Source organism: Drosophila gunungcola, unplaced genomic scaffold (genome assembly GCF_025200985.1).
Source record: "Drosophila gunungcola strain Sukarami unplaced genomic scaffold, Dgunungcola_SK_2 000016F, whole genome shotgun sequence".
Classification (NCBI taxonomy): Eukaryota; Metazoa; Arthropoda; class Insecta; order Diptera; family Drosophilidae; genus Drosophila; species Drosophila gunungcola.
In genome coordinates this window covers 682,259-704,965 of record NW_026453199.1, presented here as the reverse complement: position 1 = coordinate 704,965, position 22,707 = coordinate 682,259, and the positions used below count along the sequence as shown (strand labels likewise).

General features: G+C 39.8%; 1 protein-coding gene and 2 long non-coding RNA genes across 3 annotated transcripts in view; 2 read left to right on the top strand and 1 right to left on the bottom strand.

Annotated features, from left to right (window-relative positions):
* LOC128263695 (uncharacterized) overlaps positions 1-22,707 on the top strand; it is a 58,306-nt gene that overhangs the window by 6,387 nt on the left and 29,212 nt on the right. The window lies entirely within an intron of this gene.
* On the bottom strand, positions 43-4,376 carry LOC128263696 (uncharacterized). Its single transcript, XR_008268487.1, has 4 exons — positions 3,786-4,376; positions 2,887-3,708; positions 371-2,821; positions 43-309 (listed from the first exon to the last, which is right to left on the bottom strand). It is a non-coding gene; the product is annotated as an uncharacterized LOC128263696 (long non-coding RNA).
* LOC128263698 (uncharacterized) lies at positions 15,898-22,438 on the top strand. Its single transcript, XR_008268489.1, has 3 exons — positions 15,898-16,057; positions 16,140-17,103; positions 20,790-22,438. It is a non-coding gene; the product is annotated as an uncharacterized LOC128263698 (long non-coding RNA).

Below are 22,707 nucleotides of genomic sequence, written 5' to 3'. Positions count from 1 at the left end.
TAAAGCTCAAAAAATAAGCATTAACTAATTGTTTCAATAAAACTATTAATCATTTCGGTCCCTGGTGTTGTTAAATATCGATAAGAGTTTGGTGATGCCAGACCGGTCCAGATTATTGAGCGGTCACTTAAAAAAGGGCGGATTGAAGGCAACCGTTTTTGGATTTTTTTTCGTAAAGTATCAGCTTTACGCAATAAGCAGCTAAACATACAAATTTGGTTGCAACTTGATCTCCAACTTTTGTTAAGTATGGCAATTGTCGCCAACTTTGACTTTTTTTCGAAACCAGTACCCCAAAATACATGGATCCTGAAAATTTAAAAATGATCGAGCGTTAGGACTTTTCGGATGTTTATCCAAACATTTTTACCTGTGTGCAGGGCGGTATTAAAACTTCAGTCAGATGTTTGCAACGAAGTAAAGGAGACAGCATTACCAGTCGATCTAATAGTGTCTCAGATTAAAATCCATCTTAATAACATTTTCCCAGAAGACCCATTCTTATTGCAAGTTGTGTATTGGAACGGCCAGATCAGAAAACTATAATACAGCTGATATACAAAACTGAAAAAAATAATTAATTAAATTAAGAACGGAAGATAACTCCGGCAATCCGCTGTTTTAATAATATCGCAGTCTTGTGATGGATATCAATTATCTAGGTGCATACCTAGGTACAACTATCTATGTACATCCCAACCCTGAAGCTGTATGATATAGTCGTCCGATCGACAACGTTAAAAAAAATTCCGTGCCAAAATATTTTATCCAATGTTTGATACCTTGTTTTAAAGGGAACCGATTTACCGATAGGGATTTTTATATAAGTGCTAAAAAGAAGGGGCAATGTCTGGACTATACGGCTGTGATTTCGAAATCAATAACTGGAAAGTTGGCCACAGAGTTGATCCAAATTGTTTTTTCAACCGGTGTAGAAATATGAATATCATGACTACATGATGAAAAATTATGTACTCGTGTCTGGTCGCTTGCTCTGGTTGTTTTTCGGCAAAAACTATCTTCAAACGAAACAATTGTTGTCATCTATGCTCGTCTCACTTGACTACATCAGGTCATAATTAAAACCTTTTAGACCCCACTAAATACAAGGGTGTCAAAATGTTCAGCGGTATTTTTGTTTAATTCTCAATCATTTATAAAATTGGTTACAATCTTGCTATTAAGGTGAAATATGCGCCGTTTTGTTTAATGACTTGTATCAACCAAATGCTAATTTCAAAATGCGCCTCTTATAGAAGTTAGCTTGCCTATTGCCAAAAATTTGTAGAACAAATTTTCACAGGTATTTTCTGTGTTCAAACTCCGATTATCAAGCTCGTTCGGCATGAACGGAAACAGGTGGTTATGCAAAAGAACCTCCGATATGAGCTCCCGGAAACAGGTGGTTATGCAAAAGAACCTCCGATATGAGCTCCCGGAGGTTCTGGAGCGTCATCAAAATGTGTATTGCCTGGCATTGTACTGATGGAAGACAACTCGGTCTCTGTTGATCAAAGATGGATGTTTTGCATAAATGCTGCCTTTAACCCTTTCGACCCCAACTTTTTCCCTGTCGAAAAAAAAATATTTTTTTTTTTGTATTCTGTTTGTATTGGGCCAAGCAGTATTTGAGTAAAGTTTGAACTCCCCACCCCCACTAGTTTGGGCGCTACCGGATGTTGCTTGTGGGCAACGTTGGGCCATAGTGTATATTAAAGAATACATTTTTAGTTGATGGTTATTTTTGTTTATTTTCAATTTTTAAGTATGGTAAGACATAAAACAATTTTAATGGTTGTTACAGCATAGGTGTACTTTACATTTAATACATTTTGACATTGGGGTTCCTGTCTTACACAGTCTGCAACGCCCTTTTTCAGTAAATACCACCCAATGTTCCATGCAATCGTAACGCATAGAATTTGTAGGATTTGGCTGAAACTTGTATTTTTTGGATTGATTGGAAGACACACTGCTAGTTGGAGAACCCAAAGATATTATTGAGTTTTCTCTTTGCATATTTGATGGCCGACCCCTCTTTTTTTCAAATGAAGTAGAGTAAGTACATTGTAGCAGCTCATGAGCAACTTCCATTTGAAATTTGATGAGCGGTATATACTTTTGATTTGGGTTTAGAAAATGAAAATTTTTTCTATACAGCAGCCATGCATTTGTCATTGATGTTCCCAAGCACCAATAAAAAATTCTAATGTACCACTTTCTTGAACGGTGGTTTATTTTATATAGCTCCATAAGCATGTCCGCTAAGTCTACTCCTCCCATACCCTTGTTATAAGAGCCTACGATAGCAGGCCTTACAACATCAATGTAAACTTTTTCTTTAGGACTCCATCGTTTGCACATTCCAACTGGCTGATGGTCTTCATACGAAGATAGTAGTTGAACCGACTTATTATCAAACCATTTGACGCATATCAGATTATTGTTTACTTCATATTTTGTATCAAATGATCCTCTCCACGTTTTTTCAATTCTGCATCTGAAAGAAGTCTACAGCTGCTTATGCGGTTTTTGCGGATAGTTCCGGTTGCAAATATGCCATTTTCCTTCAATGCAACCAAGAGACTAACTGACGTAAACCAATTGTCAAAATACAGCTTGAAAGGTTTGCCTTTGGGAAGACCTTTTGATAAGTATAATACCACATCTGAAGATATTCCCAATCCAAAGTTTGGGCAAGTGCCTTCGCCAACATACAGTGTGAAGTCATAAACTAATCCAGATGTTCCAGCGCGCGTAAACATTTTTAAACCCCATTTGTGAGGCTTAGCTGGGTTGTATTGCTTATAAGACGATTGGCCTGACAAAAAATTAAAATTGAATTAAAATTAAAATTAAATTTTAATAAAATTTAAATCTGAATACCTTTGTACGCAATGATTTGCTCATCAACGCTTTGATGTTCTTCTTGGGGTAGTTTACCAAAACTTTTTTTGAGAATGTCAAGTAAAGGGCGTATTTTGTACAGTTTATCATAGTTCAAATCACCTTTTTTTAGTTGTTTTGTATTATCGTTGAAATGTAAACATTGTTTGATTTTTTCAAACTTTCCTCGTGGCATTGCATCCGATATAGCAGAAAGCTTGTATTCTTTTGACCAAGCCATTTTAAATTGAGGTACTTTTATGACACCCAAGTACAATAAAATTCCGATATACCTTTTATTTGATCTCCAGTACATTGCAGCTCTATGCCGTGCTCTTGCAACCCATACAAATTAGTTTGATTTGTAATTAAATCAATAACATTATTGTGAAAAAAGCTGCAGAAATACTCTACAGGGGTCTTCACTTCATCGATTTGGCGATTACTATCTTCTTCCCAAATACACCCTGGAGCTTGAAATGGCCTATTTCTCCACTTAAGTGTTTTGGGATCAACTTTTTCAAAGCAATTATCAGCCACAACACTATTTTCTTGAATGCTTTTTCATCAATCAAATTTTCAATATGCTCAAATTCTATTGATTCTCCCCTTTCCAATATACTTTTTAAATTATTCTCCAACATTCCAGAGATGTCTTCCATTTCATCACCACTTTCTTCGTCACTGGAGACATCCCAATCGAAGTTGACAATTCTCTCAATATCATCATTTGATAAACCTTTTTCTTTTGGTCTCATATTTTGGTGGTGCAATGGCCCAAGGTTGCTCACAAGCAACTTTATTACTTTGAAAATTCCTCAGCTGTTTTTTAATAGAAATCAATTAGATTGAACTACAACATGCATTAAAGAATTCATTTATTAACAAATTTCACTCACATTCTTCAACTTTTAATGCGTAATTAAAAAGTAAATCACTTTCTTTTCAATATACCTCACAATACAACAATCACTTTTTACGCGAGGCACGTCCAGCACATTCCAAATAATTTCGTCAAATGATGCGCAAACTAGAATTTTTTTGCTTACATTCTAAGTATACACATCAAAGCACCGTTATCTCGAAGAATAAGCAGACAAAAACAAAAGCACCGACTACCGATAGCCGTTAAACTTTTGAAATTGCTCACAGGCAGCTTCGGGGTCGAATGGGTTAAGCGGTCCCATTGCTGGCGGTACAGGTCCCAATTGAGCGTTTAACCATAACCCTGCCAATCCCACCAAACACACAGCAGAACCTTCCTGGCCGTCAGTCCGGGCTTGGCTACCGTCTGGGCCGTTTCACCACGACAGTTTGCGCTTCACGTTTATCATCCCCAGTCACCAACCGCTTCATTCGCAGGCGTCGATACGGTCAAACTTTTTTTTCTGCATGAACTCGTGTGGCACCAATAAATCGAGCTTCTTTGTGCATGCAAGCTTCTTCACATGGTTTATATCTCATGCCCAGACTTTGGGCTTCTATGCCGGTCTCTCTTCACCAATTCAGCGATTTTGTCGCAATTTTCGACGACAGGCCTTCCGGTGCGTGGCGCATCTGACCACCAAAACGAAAGCGTTGAAACTATCGTGCTGTGGAAATAAAAACTGCACAAGTATTTTTGCCGGCTTGAGATGCATTTTTGCCTTTGTCGTAGTAGTACTGTCAAATGTGCCGGACTTTCTCTTAATTTTGCTCTATGTTTGCGACGCTATTACTCATGAACGACTCAACCAAACAACAAAGAGCGCCTTTATTAGCGCGTATTTACCTTTCCAACAAGCTATAGCATGACCTTATGCGATAAACTTAACTAGAAGTACGCACTTTCAACGAAACCTAGCGAAAATAACGCAAGACTTTTTTGACACCCTAATTTACCTTCCCATAATGAATCACTTTTGTATCACCACTGACAGTCCCATGCTAAAATGAATTTTTGTTTGGCTCTGAGCATCATTTCCGACATGCAAAATCGTCTTTTAACGACATTTGGCTTCAGTACATATCGACAATTTCGTTGATTTTTGTGGTTCCTTCAGCACAACGTATCGTATCCGTGGTAAGCCACCGTACCAGTCGTACGTGGCCTTGTTCGTCTGTTTTGCGTCCAAAGCGGTCCACTAAGAATTAGTGTCTTGTTGGCATTTCAAAGGTTCGTAAGTCGTCGCGGGATTCCAGAGAAGGTGTGGTGTGACAACGCCACCAACTTCGTCGGCGCAGATCGCCACATGAGAGAGTTCCGAGCACGTCTGGAGGAGCAGGGGGGCGGTATCGAAACATTCGCATCAAAAAAAAGGATGCGAGTTTGCGTTCATACCACCCAGAGCACCGCACTTCGTCGGATTATGGGAGGCAGGTGTGAAGGCTACAACGCACCTGTTCCTTCGGACGGTAGGCCAAGACCTTTTGACCGCGGAGGAGCTCGGAACTCTGCTCACCAGCGTGGAGGCCGTGCTCAACTCCAGGCCCCTCGGAGCTCTAAGCAGCGACCCGAACGACGGCGAAGCCCTGACCCCCGGTCATCTGCTCATCGGCGGCCCTCTTCTGGCCCCACCATCAGCGGCGCTCCCGGACCAGATCAGCCTGACCTGCTGGCTACGATGGCGAGTTGTCTCGTCTCTCAGGACGCAGGAGGGGGTGTATCGGCGAGCAGTCCACCGACTGGCCCTGTTGCCCGTTCTGGGCTGAAGGACGTCGTCCCTTCAGAGGGGGGGTGTTTGCGCACTTGGCGCTTGATTTGAAATCACTAGATGTAGGGCGAGAGCGGGAGCCAATAAAGCTTTCGTCCGTTCGCTCTTGCGAATTCGCCCCGTCTCTCGCCACCCTAGCATAAGTTAGGTTCTAAGAGAAATTATTGAAATATTAAATTTAGTGATCAATCGAACGTCATCTTAACCACTCCTTTTCGTCGTCGTACTTTCGCAAACGTGTTTTCACAAGTTTCGCAAAATAAATCGTCTCGAACCTACTGCAGTCACAAGTTTCGCGTTTCTTAACACAAATAAAAGAGAATTAAATTTTCACAGAAACAAAGATGGCCTATCAATTTAAATTCATTGTCGCCAAGAGTTCTGAGTTGCACTGAAAAGAACATCGGCTAAATATCGGCAAGAAAATAGGTTAGAAACGATAATTCCACCGTCAAGGAACAAACGGAAAATATTTGGCACGGCAACACCTTATGCCCGCTTTGCACACAGTTCATCCGTTGGAAACGGTTGGAATTTTCAACAAATGTGAAACTCCGATTTCCACAGAGCACATCCACCTTCTGATTTCAGCTGATCTGAACAGCTGTGCATCGTCAAAACGGAGACAATGTCAACAGGTCAACCATCTTTGTTTATGTTTTGATGAGCTATAGCGGTTAGGATCACCTGAAATCGGAATGTGGATGTGCTCTGTGGAAACCGGAGTTTCACTTTTTTCAAAAAGATTAAAATTAGTCAAAAATCCCAACTGTTTCCCACGGATGCAAACGCCATCCGTTCAGAGGATGGTGGAGGGGTCTCTATTGGAAGAGGCTATTACTGGACCATCCCGCGAATGTACAACACATGTCAACATCGATAGTGTCCCACTCAATATTTTCGTTGGAAATAGTCTAAACAATCGATAATATCGCCCTAAAAATATGTTATTATTATTATTAATATCGGGGTGTTCAGTGTACCGCGACCTGTAAGATGAGCCTACAGCTCAGATATCAACCCACTTCCTCGAATAAAGTCGAGGAGTTTTAATGGGTTGATTCTTCTTAGGAGTTCAGGTGTAAGAGTTCTTGTTCCTAAGATTTTACATCTTATACTTTCTAACGCCGGACAGTCTGCGATGATGTGTTTAGAGGTTTCGTCTTCTATGTCGCAGAATCTGCAAGTTCTACTGCTGGTTATTCCCATCTTACCTAGGTGACTTTTCAGTCTACAGTGCCCGGTTAGTAATCCGGTAACAATCCTAAGTGCATTTTTCCCTAGTTGAATAAGTTCCTTAAACCTCTTCTTGTTGTAGTTGTTTATTTGAGTTTTGGCTTGCATTAGGCCTGGGGTATTTCTCCAGTGTTCTTGTCTCATGGCGCCTTCCTCTTTCCTAAGGTATTCTTTTATGGTGTGCCTCCCTATGCCACAGTAGGGCTCTGGGCCTATCAGGGGCTGTTCGGCTCCTAGTTTTGCCATTTTATCGGCAAGTTCATTTCCGGATATATCCTTATGTCCCGGAATCCATCTGAGGGCCAGCCTGTTTCGGCTGCCCAATATATTTAGCTTACTCTTCACCTCTAGGACTAGCTTCGAGGTGATTTTGTTACTATGTAAAGCAGTAATTGCTGCTCGGCTGTCCAAAAGGATCGATATGTCCTTTTCCTTGTATCCACGCTGTATGTTGAGCTCTGCACAACGTCCAATGGCACATACCTCAGCCTGGAATATGCTGGTGTATTGGCCAAGGGATTCGTGGTATTTTATGCGAGGCCCTACCACTCCAAGGCCCGTGCCTTGTTGTGTCAGGGATCCATCTGTGTACCATGCAATGGTGTGTTTAGCCAACGGGTGCACTTCAGACAATGTGGTCCAATCTTTCTTATTGCCTAGGTGTGCTGTGAAGTTCTGCTCGAAGATTAGTTCGGCTGTCATTTCATCCCTAGGGTGGAGTATTAGGGGCACCTCACCTAACAGATTAGTCGCATCCCTGTTATTTAGAATGCAACCACTACATGTGCCCTCAGTGCTTATTCTCAGGAGTGTAGCTTTGCGTTGGATTTCAATCACACAGTGGAGTGGTGTTAGCTCCATTAGAATTTCTAAGGCAGTTGTGGGACAGGTCCTTATTGCCCCTGTCATGCATACGCAGGCAAGTTTTTGCAGCTTTCCTAGCTGGTTTTGCATGCTGGTGAGCTTAGCTTGTTTGCCCCATGCAAGTGCTCCGTAAGTGAGGATTGGTCTCACGATCATTAAGTATAGCCATCGTATTATCTGAGGCCTGGTTCCCCAGGATTTCCCAGCAATTTTCCGACAGGTATAGAGTGCTCTGTAACAGTTTTCCAATGTCTTTTGGACATGGGAAGCGAAGTTCAGCTTACTATCCAAGGTGATTCCTAGATATTTAACCTCTCGGTTAGTTTCTATAGGAGTTCCTAGCAGTGAGATTTGTCTCATTCTCATTTGTACTTCCTTGTGAAGGGAACGATGACTGTCTTAGCAGGATTTAAGTTGAGTCCAACCTCCCTAGGTTGCCAATCCATTTGCTCGTAGTAACATCTATGTTCCTTCTGGACAGGGCAGCTCGAACTGCATCATGTGATGTGTTGTCGAAGGCTCCCTCTATGTCTAGAAAGACACATAAAGCTATTTCTTTGCTATCAATTGCCCCTTCTAGGGTGCGGCATAGTTGATAAAGTGCAGTGTCTGTTGAACGGCCTGCTCTGTATGCATGCTGTGTGTTTTGCAGCGGACAGTCTGTGAGAGCTGTTCTTCTGATATTGTAGTCTACCAGTTTTTCCAACGTTTTAAGACAAAACGAAGTTAAGCTGATAGGTCTGAAGGACTTTGGGCTGGTGATGTCTTTCTTCCCGATCTTGGGGATGAAGACCACCCTAGCGCTGCACCATGCACTTGGGATGTACTCAAGGGCTAGGCTGCTCACCATTAGTCTTCTTAGGCGGGTTAGGAGTAGTTCCTGCCCCTGCTATAAGAAAGCTGGAGAGATCATGTCTAATCCCGGTGATTTAAATGGTTGGAAGGTTCCAATAGCCCATTTGAGTTTCTCGGGCCTAACTATAGACTTGGCTGCTGCCCAGTCACTAGCTACTGTCCTAGAAGTTCTATGTTGATCACGCCTTATGTTTCCCGTAGTGGGAGTACCCCCCGGAAATGCGTTTCAAATAGCAATTCTAATTTCTCCCGATCCGAGGTGAAGGTGTTATTCCCTTTCCTCAGGGCTAAATTACTATCCGTTGCACTTTTAGCCATTGCTTTGTGCAGTCTCGCGCCCTCGTTGACGTTACTTATTGCCTCATAGAAGTTCCTATAGTTTTTCCGTTTGGCCTTCCTGATCTCTTTGTTGTAGAGCGTCAGGCTTTGCCTGTATAGTTCCCAGTTCCTATCAGTTTTTGGTTTGTTGAAGAGCTTCCGAGTGGTTACTCGTAGTCGTTCAAGACTAGCATTCCACCATGGTGCGTCTGTTTCCCGCTTCTGTCTGCCTAGAGGACAACTGTCTTCAAAGGCATTCACTATTTTGTGGCCTAGGTAGTCTACCGCTCTATCTAATTCCGAGGGATGTCTAGGGTATCCTGACGGTTCGTTGGAAAGATTGAGCTCTAGAGTTGACCTGAATTTGTCCCAGTTTGTTTTTCTGGGGTTTCTTTTAGGGTTATATCTTTTTGTGTTGAAGGCTACCTCAAACAAAATTGTCCTGTGGTCGGACATGGATTCTTCTGGTGACACATGCCAGTTCCTAATGTGGGGTTTAAATGAATTGGTTGCTAGAGTTATGTCTAGCACCTCTTACCGTCCCTAGTAACAAATGTCGGCCTGGCGCCGACATTACAGATCTCCAGGTTATTATTATTATAATAAATTCTAGTAATTACTCACCTCTGTTGTTGACATCCGTGCTACCCCAGATCACGTGATGCGCGTTGGCATCACATCCTATGATGAGGGGAATCTTGTTCGTCCGGCAGTGGTCCACGAGCCCGGGTATTCCTGGCGGTGGACAGGCCTCCTCCCCGGCAAAGTAGCTAGCTTCGGTGCAGCTTCTGTGCCGTTGATGGGTACGGCGACGCAGTCTCTGCTTATGAACTCTGAAAAGATACTATAATTGATATCTTTCCTTATAACGATGCATGATCTGGGAGGTAATCCTCCTGGATCGCATATTACCTTAGTGTCTTTCGTGTACAGGCTTTTTATGCCATGGTGCCACCATGGCTCCTGTACAAGGGCTAGCCCGAGGTGTTGGGAGGTGAACATCCTCGCCAAGACAGCAGATGCTGCTTTGGCCCGATGGGTGTTTACCTGGGCTAGCCGAGTGCTGCTTGTTGCAGCCATCACTCCGAGGTTTGGTGCTCCGTGATGTCTGGTGAAGAGAGAGAGCAAGTCTCTCCACCACCATCTATCACGGTAACCTCGGCTTCTTTGCAGCTGTCGTCCAGGAGGAGCTCCTGGGCCAGCTCTTGGGATGACATAGGGTGTCCATCCCCTTGGTCGTCCCCAATGTCCATGCTGGTGATGGATTGTCCATCCTGCTCCATACTCTGCAACTTCGGCTCCACGTTCAGTGGTTCGAGGGTATCCTCGACAGCCTTACAGATGCCGTTATTGGGCGTCTCTTCCGGAGCTTTCTTAGTCTTTTTCAGACCGCTCACGGTGACGTGGCCAAACCGGAAGTTGAGCTTGTGGTCACGCTCCACTATCTCATCCCTTCCGGTCTGGTCCATCCCTACGACCAGGAGTGCACCAGCTCCGTCGTTCTTCCTGGAGATGACCTTCCAGGCGTCCGTCTCCACACGGTTTTGGAAACCAATGAAGGCTAGTATCTCCTCATTGGTCCGGTCTGAGCTCCTCGCGCAGAACAACTCGGCTCCTTTGCCTTCTTCAAGGCCTCTTCCATTTGAGTTACCACAAACCGAATCTGTAACTAATTCCAAACCAACACTGTTTCAGCCAAAGGAGATCGCGAAAGTCATCGGGGAACTTAAACCGAAAAGGCCCCGGGCGGTGACCCTATAACCCCAAAAATGATAATTGAACTTCCAAACTCTGATATCGAGGTTATTTTTAAACGCTTTCAATCTACTATCATAATGATACCGTCCTACAGACCAATTAGTTTATTATCGTGTCTGTCTAAACTATTGAAAAAATGTCTTTTAACACGCATAATACCATACCATACCATACCATACCATACCATACCATACCATACCATACCACATCTGACGACTGGAGTCCCGCAAGGGAGCGCACTTGGACCTACAATGTTCGTCCTATATACAGTGGATACTCCTACGAATGAGCAGCTAACAACTAAGTCGCTCTAGGCACCCAAACAGAGCAACAACACAACTAGCTCTCTGACTGGCGTATTAAAATAAATGAACAAAAACGTTAACACATTACGTTTAATCTGAACAGCAAACATACCCTAAAGTATCATTGAATAGTACGCAAAATCCCCAAGTCAACGAAGTAACGTATCCCGGCGTTCAACTAGACAGACGACTAACCTGAAGAAGACTCATCGAATGCAAGAAACTACATTTAAGACTTAAAGCCAGCAGCTTCCACTGAATATTTAACGCTCGATCGCCCTGCGTCTGGACTATAAGGCCCTGCTGTACAATTCCAATTCCAAGCCCAACGTGAGCAGCAGCAATATAGACATGAAAGGCGCGCACAATCAAAAATTCCAAGAACTATCACTGGGACACAATCGTATTTTCGCAGCCAGGTCATCCACAGGGGCCTTGGCATTCTTGCAGTTAAAGATTGATTGACCTACAACGCAAAACTCTCTGTCCACCCAAATCATCTCGCAACAGGCTGAAATCGGGTGTTCAGCAGAACCCGCCTACAAGGCAACGACCTCCCAACCCAGCAATAATTTTCAGGGCCCCATAACTCAGTCATACGACTGTTAGTTAGGTTATTACCATACGATTTGATACACTTATTCAATAAATAAATAGCAAAGCAATTAAGAAAAATAAAAAATAATACTCGTGTGTTTTTTTTTTTTTCTTATAAAAATTCAGATCTGTTCTGGATCATTTGCATGGCTAAGATATCTCTTTTTAATACATTTGTTGTGCAGTTTGTATACTTTAAAAAATAAATTTCCACATAAATTTGTAATAAATTTTATGAATAGTATTATAGCAGTGTCCATATTAATTTTCTGTGATTCTGTATTATTTATATCAATTGACGAAGATTCGACAGTTTTTGTATATATAAGACCCATGTTGGGTATTTCCAATTCCTGTATTTCAAAATTAATTGTCTTTTATTTTATCTGTCTTACTTATACTATTGTTCTTCATTCATTAATAATTATGTATTTTTGTTTATTATATCTCATTGTTTGATAATCTTTTCTTATATTGCATTAAATCTAAACAAACTTTTGCTTTTTCCTTCGTATGGTTTTGTATAGCTTTACGGGCTACACTTTTATTTGGAAGAGACGGTTCCGCTTAATTTTACAAAATTTGTTCTTCTTATAGATATATATGTTAGTTAAAAAAAATGTTGTAGTAAATTTATGTTTTCTTCCTTCCTTGGGACCTTTTATAGTATCAACTGGGCGTCGTCGGAGTTTGCACGCTGATGCTTCATTCTAGGTGTAGGTGGCGGTGTGCCCCCAACACTTGTATCTCTGCTGCAGCTGTCCGGAGCCTATGGGCTCAGGCGGTACCGGTGCCGGGCTTCGCACAGGTAAATTCGCAGTGAACACTTTCCAGCGGCAATCGGCTGGGCAAGTTTTTCGTTGTTGCGGAACTTGTTTTAAGAATGGAGGTTTTATAAGTGATTTTTCATTTATGATTTGAATTTGTGGTGAGTGAGTTGTGACTTGTGGGCGTTGAATCTTGAGGCTTGATTTTAAATAATCAAGCTCAGCTAGTAGTTTTTGGGCTGGTGCCAACGCGGGAAGTGGTGTGTTTGAGTATAGCGGGAGCGGGCTAAGGCGGGGTAAGGAATAAAACAAAACAAAAATTAAATAACCAGACAGAAGGCACGGTAACGTGCAGGTGGCGAAACACCGAAGTTGGCCAATTCAGTAATCAGCAACGAGTTAATCAGAGTAAGCAATTCACAAGAACATACATCAGGCAATGGGTGTGAGCAGCAATTAATACGAAAATTAGCAGAATCCAGAAGTGGGCTGTTAAGCCAGAAAACGGGGAAATGCTGTACCTAAATGGGAACACCTAGATGACCCGGAAGCAATACCACTGGTATAAAAGGTCACCCCCACCTTAGGATGGAGCAGTCACAGTCCAAGATAATTGAGAATCGGAAGTCGAGACAGAAACGACCGAGGAACCACGTTAAGTCCACTACCGGCGACAACAGTAATCGCGGAGGACCTATCCGCGTGATCTAATTTGGAACCCGCTAGAAACCCACTATTTATATATCAAGGGATCTACAACCTCAAAGGCATCCGAAAATAAGGCAAACGTGGTAAACAACGTCAAAATTGTAGATCACAAGGAGGACAATAAGGACTCTTGATCCTTATATTGCTTTTGAATTTTCTCCGGATGTACAAGCGATCTGTGCAGATTCGTCGGGATCACGGACACGAACTGGAGGAAATTGTAGCTTTCACTATCAATTGGCCTCAAAGGAGCCAGCACTAAAATATCAACCCGTGCATAACTAACTATTACTTCATTACTAATTATTTCAATTTCGCCAATATAAGACCCGTCTGAACAATCAACAACACCCAACAATAATAAATGAAAAATTAAATACAAGCAAAAGACCAAAGTTGTTATAAGTAAATGGAATCACCAGGAGAAAACACTGCTAGAAGCGCCACCGTCAAACATCGGAAGTGCCGTTTTCACTCTTCTCTTCCTCGCAATTCGTATCGCAATGAATCGAATACCTTCTTTTTTCTGTTCGTGAAAAATGACCAGCATTGCCAAATTCCCAAAAATGTCAATTAACAAAATTTTTTTATATAAATTATTTCAACAATTTATCAAAAATGTTAAGTGAATTTGCCCTGATATATATAAATATATTTATTATTATTACTATTTGGCACCTAAATTTACACATTAATTTGTCAATTAAATGTGCACCTTTTTAAATGAAAAATCTTTTCAATAAATTATAATGTGAAGCAGAACTCAATAATGGGTTGGTAAACGTCTATAAAAGGAGGAGCTGGCGCAAATGGAAAAACTCGGGTCAAGAACAATGACGTAACTTCGACTGACGACATTGACAATAAAATATCGCATTGCAGTGGCCGGCGGCGATCCATCGGCATACGGATGAGGGGGCATGGTAAAACAGCCTTACAGCGACGACAAATGACAAAACGAACTGAACGAGTTCTATCTTTTTCCTAAGGCACGATAAATGTATTCTCGAAACCCATCGTTAGTTCCTCCATCAAATAATAATTACAAGAGTTTTAATTGAGCATATATTCAAGAATGTTACTTAAGGGCTAGTGGTTGGATCTTCGCTGCCCGCTCAGGCCATGGAAATCTGCTGACACTTGCACTGCCCATGTGTCTGGCTCTGGGGCGCTTTTTGGATGATTGTATTTCAATTGGCTACTTGGCCAGGAAGGTGGGTACTCGGTACACCGATATATGCATATTTTACCTTAAATTTTTTACGTATGACCTTAATTTAGACTATACAACACATTCTCTTAAATATAGGGACTATAAAAATATTGACTATCGAGCTCTGGAACTAGAATTAAATTTAATCGAATGTTTTCAATAGTACCATAAAGTTATTTTTGAGAAGTTTGTGCCATCACAAATCACAAGGCAAAGGAATAATCATTGGTTTACTCATGAAATTAAAAAACTTATTAATCAGCGCGATACCTCTAACTTTCAGTGAAACCGACACAGTACTGACGACTTTCATAAATAATTTAAAAAATTTAACAACTGTCTGAAATATAAGTGGAAAGAATTGAATAGCTTAGAAATAGGCATAGCTACACAAAAAACCTGGTTAAACCATCAATTTTGAAAAAATTAACCAACATTTTTCATCCATCAATGTACCTGAGGCCTCTTGTAACATGTACCTGAATTCCAGAACACACTGTGATAATAGTTTCATGTGGTTCATGTGCGTAAGTCTATGTGATGTCCTTGCTTGTATTCTTAAACTAAAGTCCAGCGCTGAAGGTCTAGACAATCTTAGTCCAAAGTTTTTAAAAATATTATATGACTATAGACCATTTTCAATCCTACCTTTTCATTTCAAAGTTGTTGAAAACCTTATGTCTGTACAGATTTAATGTTTCCTAGAATGCAATATTTTACTGCACAATAAACAGTCAGAGTTTCGTAAAAGAAAAAGTTGTATCACGGCCATAACTTACATAGTAAATGATATTCGCCAGCAAATCGACCAAAATTACGTCACTCTCCTGACTCTTCTTGATCATAGCAAGGCCTTCGATTCTGTGAACCACAATATTCTTAGTACTAAACTAAGATATCTTTTAAATTTTCAAGCACTTCAGTCAGTTTGATTAGGTCTTATTAGTCCAACAGACTTCAAGCCGAATCCGCGGGAAATAATATTTCCAATTTTAAGCATGTGTAAAGAGGAGTTCCACAGGGATCCTTACTAGGCCCTCTGTTGTTCGTAATCTATGTACCCAGTCACCTGTCCGAATGTGAAGTGCATTGTCATCGGCAAAAGACCCGTTTTTCTTTAACTCTACAGAATTTATTTATAAACAATATCCCTATTGAATACGTAGAACATGCAGTTAATTTGGCAGTTACATTCAGTAACACATTGTCTTGGAGCATGCAAATAGGAACAGCCACCTGGCGAGCATATGGCGTGCGAAACAAAATTATTCCTGCCAGTAGACACAAACCTGCAAATCGCCAAAGCCATCCTCGTTCCTACACTATTTATTATTGGGTGTTTAAATATGATATATAAATAGATATAAACAGATTATGGAACAGTATACCACACGAAATTAAAAGAATTAGGAGCGCAACTCTATTTAAAAATAAAGTTAAAGAAACTTACAAATAATAAATATTATTTGAAAAATAAACATATACATTAAAATATTATAACATTATTTAAAGTAAGATAGTTTATAAGTAATAGTCTTAAGTCTATAATGTTATATTTCATTTTTTCATAGTATAATGATTAACAATAAGCATATGCTTTTAGCGCTGGGATAAAATATTACATAAAGCTAAAATTAAATTAAATTATTATTATTATTATCCCCGCAGGGTCACCCACAGGTGAGTGACGGGCTTGACACACGCGCTGTCCCTAGTCACGGCAAGACACTGGAAATAAAACTGGACTAATGATTGCGCCCACATTTTAGAATTTAATGACGTCGGGCTTGACGAATGCAGCAATCTGACAAGTTAATAAGCAAGAGTGACATCTTGCAGAAACGGCTTTCGGATAAGGTTACTTTCGCATCCATCCAGTTGAAACCTGGGAAGTTTTTAATTACTTTCAAACCACATTACCGTTTATTTGGCGGTACAGGTGCAGTTAAAATGATTCCTGCTTAACGCCCGTCCTGGATCTGAACACAACAGCCCATGAGACCTTCTGTAAACAATCGCATGGACCTTATTGCTTGCATATGGACCCATGGGGACATACTGGACGACTGTACATTAAATAAAGATGAAAACACCTCACTTAACACCTAACTTACCACTTCACAATGGAGAAAACGGCAAGAGAATGTGTTAGTTATCAGCGCTAGTTGCGGACTGCGCCGTAATAAGTACTTACTTGTCACCCTCTGATGACATACAGACCTTCCAAAGCAAGCATGACGATATTGAAGGCGCTCCAAGGAAAAAGAGTTCTAGACATGGCGGCGAGACTGGGGATGGTAGTTGCAAACACAGGCTCAACCGCTACATTAAGGTGCATAGGAAACGCGGTTAAACAAAACAGCCCTAATCAATGAAAATCCACGCAAGACGTATACTGGAGGACAAATTAAATAAAAACTTTAAGAGAGAAATGCCTCAAAACAAACGTAGAGGAATCTTTTCCAACCAGGAGCAAGAGTACAAAAGATCTAAGAGGGAATGCTATCAGGAAGTCTAAAATTAGTAAGTGGAATTCCCTCTGCAGCGACGATTCTGAATTATGGGGACTGGGATCTAAAATTGTAACGAAGAAACTTAGGTCTTGGAATGCCCTGCCGGAACTTCAAGAATAACAAATGGATAAAATAGTACATCATTGACAGTGCCACAAAAGGTTTTAAAATTAGGAGAACCCTGGGGCTTGATAACATACCAATCACAAACCGCGCACCCTTGGTTTGTTAGACATGTTGCAGTGGAAACGATAACATTTGGTTCTGATAAGCAAAGGAAAAGGAGATCCCTCAGCCTCATCAGTATATCGACCTTTGTGTATGTAAAATAACAGGAAAGTTTCGGAGCTATTCAAAAGGAGGTTTATGAGACACTACCGAGCCAACAAGGTAATCACTTCTCGAGACCTATAGAACTCTTAGCTACTTCGGTTGTTTATTTATTTCTTTATTTATTTATTCGCCAATGGATTAATCCTTATCCAGCTTATAAGCTAACTTAACTCTAAAACTAATTATGAATGAAAAAATATTCCCTATGCAATTGCCTAAGCACATCTTTCTTGGATCCCCAACCCAATCGAATGCTCGCTGGTAAGGAGTTAAACAGTGTCAAAGCTCTTAAAATTGGCTCAGTACAGTGTTTCTTTTGACAAATCCGAACATCGCGTATGCCTTCGGTAGAATATAATTTATATGATTAATCAACAAAAATGTACTGTCAAAGAGGACCCCAAGATCCACAATTTCGATAAGTGCAAAGAGTTAGTGGTTATTAATAACATATGTTGAAAGAACATTTAAGATAAATTGTTCTGAATACACCATAAACTGATTTTGTTCAAGGCAGGTAGTGGCAAATAATTGTCATTTATGGAATTCACTGGCATGTACATTTTAATTTTGGCAGATTGAATGCAGAAACAAATATCATTAATGAAAATAATGATATAATAATTCAAGCAAAGGACCAGAAGAACTACCTTGAGGAAGACCAGAAGTTGCTTCATAGGAGTTAGAAACAAACCCGCTGACTTTAACATGATAGCACCGGTTTGCCAAATAAGATGAGATCCAATTTAGAAAAGAACAATGAACAACAAGCTTGGAAAGTTTTGCAGGCAAGGCAGAGTGAGAAACCTAGTCAAAAGCCTTGGCGAAGTCAGTATAAGCTGTGTACACTTGGAATGGAACTCAAAGGCTTGTATGCAATGTTTCGAGAAAATAGCTTAATTCGAGGTCGTAGAACGACCAGGCATGACCCTGATTAGGGTCAATAAAATTACGTATCAGGAAGGATAATTTTTTAACTACAATTCTCTTGAATAGCTTTGCAATATTGCTTATTTTAGCAATAGGCCTGTAATTAGAAACCTTAGACTTGCTTCCGCCCTTTATGAACCGGTAGAATTTTGGCAATTTTCCATCTAGATATAAATTTATCCTGTGATAAGCGAGGAAGAGAAGATCATCTTAGGGGGTTGAAGAAGATAGCATTTTTTTAAGAAAAAATAAAGAAACTCCATCAATGTCCGGCTTAGTGAATTCGTCACAATGAGATATAGCTTCGGAATTGTCTTCATTAGTTATTTCAAGGGAACCAATATTACAATTTTAAAATTATTTACAATTTGCTGGTCATACCAGTAACAATAATGCTCAAAAAAAGCCGAGAAACAGGAAGCAAATAAGTTTGCAATATTCGTCAAAGAGTTGGAATTGGTTATATAAAAATGTATTTAGAAACTGAAATTCCCGCTTATGTTGTCTATATCTATCACCATCCACTGGATTACCCCATCTAATGAACCTTTTGTAGAACGTGTTATTTAAATTTTAATATTTCTGAAGGCCTTTAGTATACCAAGGAAGCCTATAGGAAAGCGACAAGAAATTTATTTTAGTTGGTCTCAATGCAAGCATTTGATAGCACGGAAGCCCAATCCATAGACGTGAGGCAACCAAGCTGGCATGATCAAAATTATACATAGGAATTAAGTTAACAACTGGTAAAAAATTGTAAAATTCAATACTAAAGCAACCCTTATGCTTTAGTATTGAATTTTACAATTTTTTATTTTTTATGATGAACATTTATTTTTATGATGAACATCACAAATAGAAATAATAAATTCAGCAATGCTTACCGAGGAATAAACAATAGAATTAATGAATATTAAATCTAGAAGCCTATGCAAATCATTATAAATATAATTTTTTTAGGTGAGGCCCATACTATAACAATCATCAATGACAATAATTTCATGTGGCTTGTGTACATTGCCTGGCACCAAAGCATGGGATTGCGGATCACATGACCATACAACAAATCCCAAATCTCCTGTCACCAGCGTAAAGTCACTTCCAGGGGTAATATAAGAAGCAACTATTACAGTCTTCCCAGGCAATACAGATACCTCGACAGCCAACTGGTCCAGAAGAAAGTCCTCGTTTAAAAGTACATCCGTGCAGCAGCAGAAGGTGACAGCCACCTCTCTCGCACTGCATTCTGCTGAAGTCTCTATCCTTGCGATAGACATAGAATAAATTTGTTTCGAAAAACTCATTGGAGTTGAAGTTAGGGTTGAGCCAGGTTTCAACCAATATTAGTATGTCATAACCGCTGTTGGATTTGCTCATGAAAACGGACTGAGTTTTGGTTCTCGTTCCAGATATGTTTTAAAAAAAAACAGTACACAGTACTGACGACTTTCATAAATAATTTAAGAAATTTAAGAACTGTCTGAAATATAAGTGGAAAGAATTGAATAGCTTAGAAATAGGCATAGCTACACAAAAAACCTGGTTAATTTTGAAAAAATTAACCAAAATTGTTCATCCATCAATGTACCTGAGGCCTCTTGTAACATGTACCTGAATTCCAGAACACACTGTGATAATAGTTACATGTGGTTCATGTGCGTAAGTCTATGTGATGTCCTTGCTTGTATTCTTAAACTAAAGTCCAGCGCTGAAGGTCTAGACAATCTTAGTCCAAAGTTTTTAAAAATATTATATGACTATAGACCATTTTCAATCCTACCTTTTCATTTCAAAGTTGTTGAAAACCTTATGTCTGTACAGATTTAATGTTTCTTAGAATGCAATATTTTACTGCACAATAAACAGTCAGAGTTTCGTAAAAGAAAAAGTTGTATCACGGCCATAACTTACATAGTAAATGATATTCGCCAGCAAATCGACCAAAATTACGTCACTCTCCTGACTCTTCTTGATCATAGCAAGGCCTTCGATTCTGTGAACCACAACATTCTTAGTACTAAACTAAGATATCTTTTAAATTTTTCAAGCACTTCAGTCAGTTTGATTAGGTCTTATTAGTCCAACAGACTTCAAATTCCCGAATCCGCGGGAAATAATATTTCCAATTTTAAGCATGTGTAAAGAGGAGTTCCACAGGGATCCTTACTAGACCCTCTGTTGTTCGTAATCTATGTAAACGATTTACCCAGTCACCTGTCCGAATGTGAAGTGCATTGTCATCGGCAAAAGACCCGTTTTTCTTTAACTCTATAGAATTTATTTATAAACAATATCCCTATTGAATACGTAGAACATGCAGTTAATTTGGGAGTTACATTCAGTAACACATTGTCTTGGAGCATGCAAATAGGAACAGCCACCTGGCGAGCATATGGCGTGCGAAACAAAATTATTCCTGCCAGTAGACACAAACCTGCAAATCGCCAAAGCCATCCTCGTTCCTACACTTTTTATTATTGGGTGTTTAAATATGATATATAAATAGATATAAACAGATTATGGAACAGTATACCACACGAAATTAAAAGAATTAGGAGCGCAACTCTATTTAAAAATAAAGTTAAAGAAACTTACAAATAATAAATATTATTTGAAAAATAAACATATACATTAAAATATTATAACATTATTTAAAGTAAGATAGTTTATAAGTAATAGTCTTAAGTCTATAATGTTATATTTCATTTTTTCATAGTATAATGATTAACAATAAGCATATGCTTTTAGCGCTGGGATAAAATATTACATAAAGCTAAAATTAAATTAAATTATTATTATTATTATCCCCGCAGGGTCACCCACAGGTGAGTGACGGGCTTGACACACGCGCTGTCCCTAGTCACGGCAAGACACTGGAAATAAAACTGGACTAACGATTGCGCCCACATTTTAGAATTTAATGACGTCGGGCTTGACGAATGCAGCAATCTGACACCTTAATAAGCAAGAGTGACATCTTGCAGAAACGGCTTTCGGATAAGGTTACTTTCGCATCCATCCAGTTGAAACCTGGGAAGTTTTTAATTACTTTCAAACCACATTACCGTTTATTTGGCGGTACAGGTGCAGTTAAAATGATTCCTGCTTAACGCCCGTCCTGGATCTGAACACAACAGCCCATGAGACCTTCTGTCAACAATCGCATGGACCTTACTGCTTGCATATGGACCCATGGGGACATACTGGACGACTGTACCTTAAATAAAGATGAAAACACCTCACTTAACACTTAACTTACCACTTCACAATGGAGAAAACGGCAAGAGAAGGTGTTAGTTATCAGCGCTAGTTGCGGACTGCACCGTAATAAGTACTTACTTGTCACCCTCTGATGACATACAGACCTTCCAAAGCAAGCATGACGATATTGAAGGCGCTCCAAGGAAAAAGAGTTCTAGACATGGCGGCGAGACTGGGGATGGTAGTTGCAAACACAGGCTCAACCGCTACATTAAGGTGAATAGGAAACGCGGTTAAACAAAACAGCCCTAATCAATGAAAATCCACGCAAGACGTATACTGGAGGACAAACTAAATAAAAACTTTAAGAGAGAAATGCTTCAAAACAAACGTAGAGGAATCTTTTCCAACCAGGAGCAAGAGTACAATAGAGCTAAGAGGGAATGCTATCAGGAAGTCTAAAATTAGTAAGTGGAATTCCCTCTGCAGCGACGATTCTGAATTATGGGGACTGGGATCTAAAATTGTAACGAAGAAACTTAGGTCTTGGAATGCCCTGCCGGAACTTCAAGAATAACAAATGGATAAAATAGTACATCATTGACAGTGCCACAAAAGGTTTTAAAATAAGGAGAACCCTGAGGCTTGATAACATACCAATCACAAACCGCGCACCCTTGGTTTTTTAGACATGTTGCAGTGGAAACGATAACATTTGGTTCTGATAAGCAAAGGAAAAGGAGATCCCTCAGCCTCATCAGTATATCGACCTTTGTGTATGTAAAATAACAGGAAAGTTTCGGAGCTATTCAAAAGGTGGTTTATGAGACACTACCGAGCCAACAAGGTAATCACTTCTCGAGACCTATAGAACTCTTAGCTACTTCGGTTGTTTATTTATTTCTTTATTTATTTATTCGCCAATGGATTAATCCTTATCCAACTTATAAGCTAACTTAACTCTAAAACTAATTATGAATGAAAAAATATTCCCTATGCCTAAGCACATCTTTCTTGGATCCCCAACCCAATCGAATGCTCGCTGGTAAGGAGTTAAACAGTGTCAAAGCTCTTAAAATTGGCTCAGTACAGTGTTTCTTTTGACAAATCCGAACATCGCGTATGCCTTCGGTAGAATATAATTTATATGATTAATCAACAAAAATGTACTGTCAAAGAGGACCCCAAGATCCACAATTTCGATAAGTGCAAAGAGTTAGTGGTTATTAATAACATATGTTGAAAGAACATTTAAGATAAATTGTTCTGAATACACCATAAACTGATTTTGTTCAAGGCAGGTAGTGGCAAATAATTGTCATTTATGGAATTCACTGGCATGTACATTTTAATTTTGGCAGATTGAATGCAGAAACAAATATCATTAATGAAAATAATGATATAATAATTCAAGCAAAGGACCAGAAGAACTACCTTGAGGAAGCCCAGAGGTTGCTTCATAGGAGTTAGAAACAAACCCGCTGACTTTAACATGATAGCACCGGTTTGCCAAATAAGATGAGATCTAAT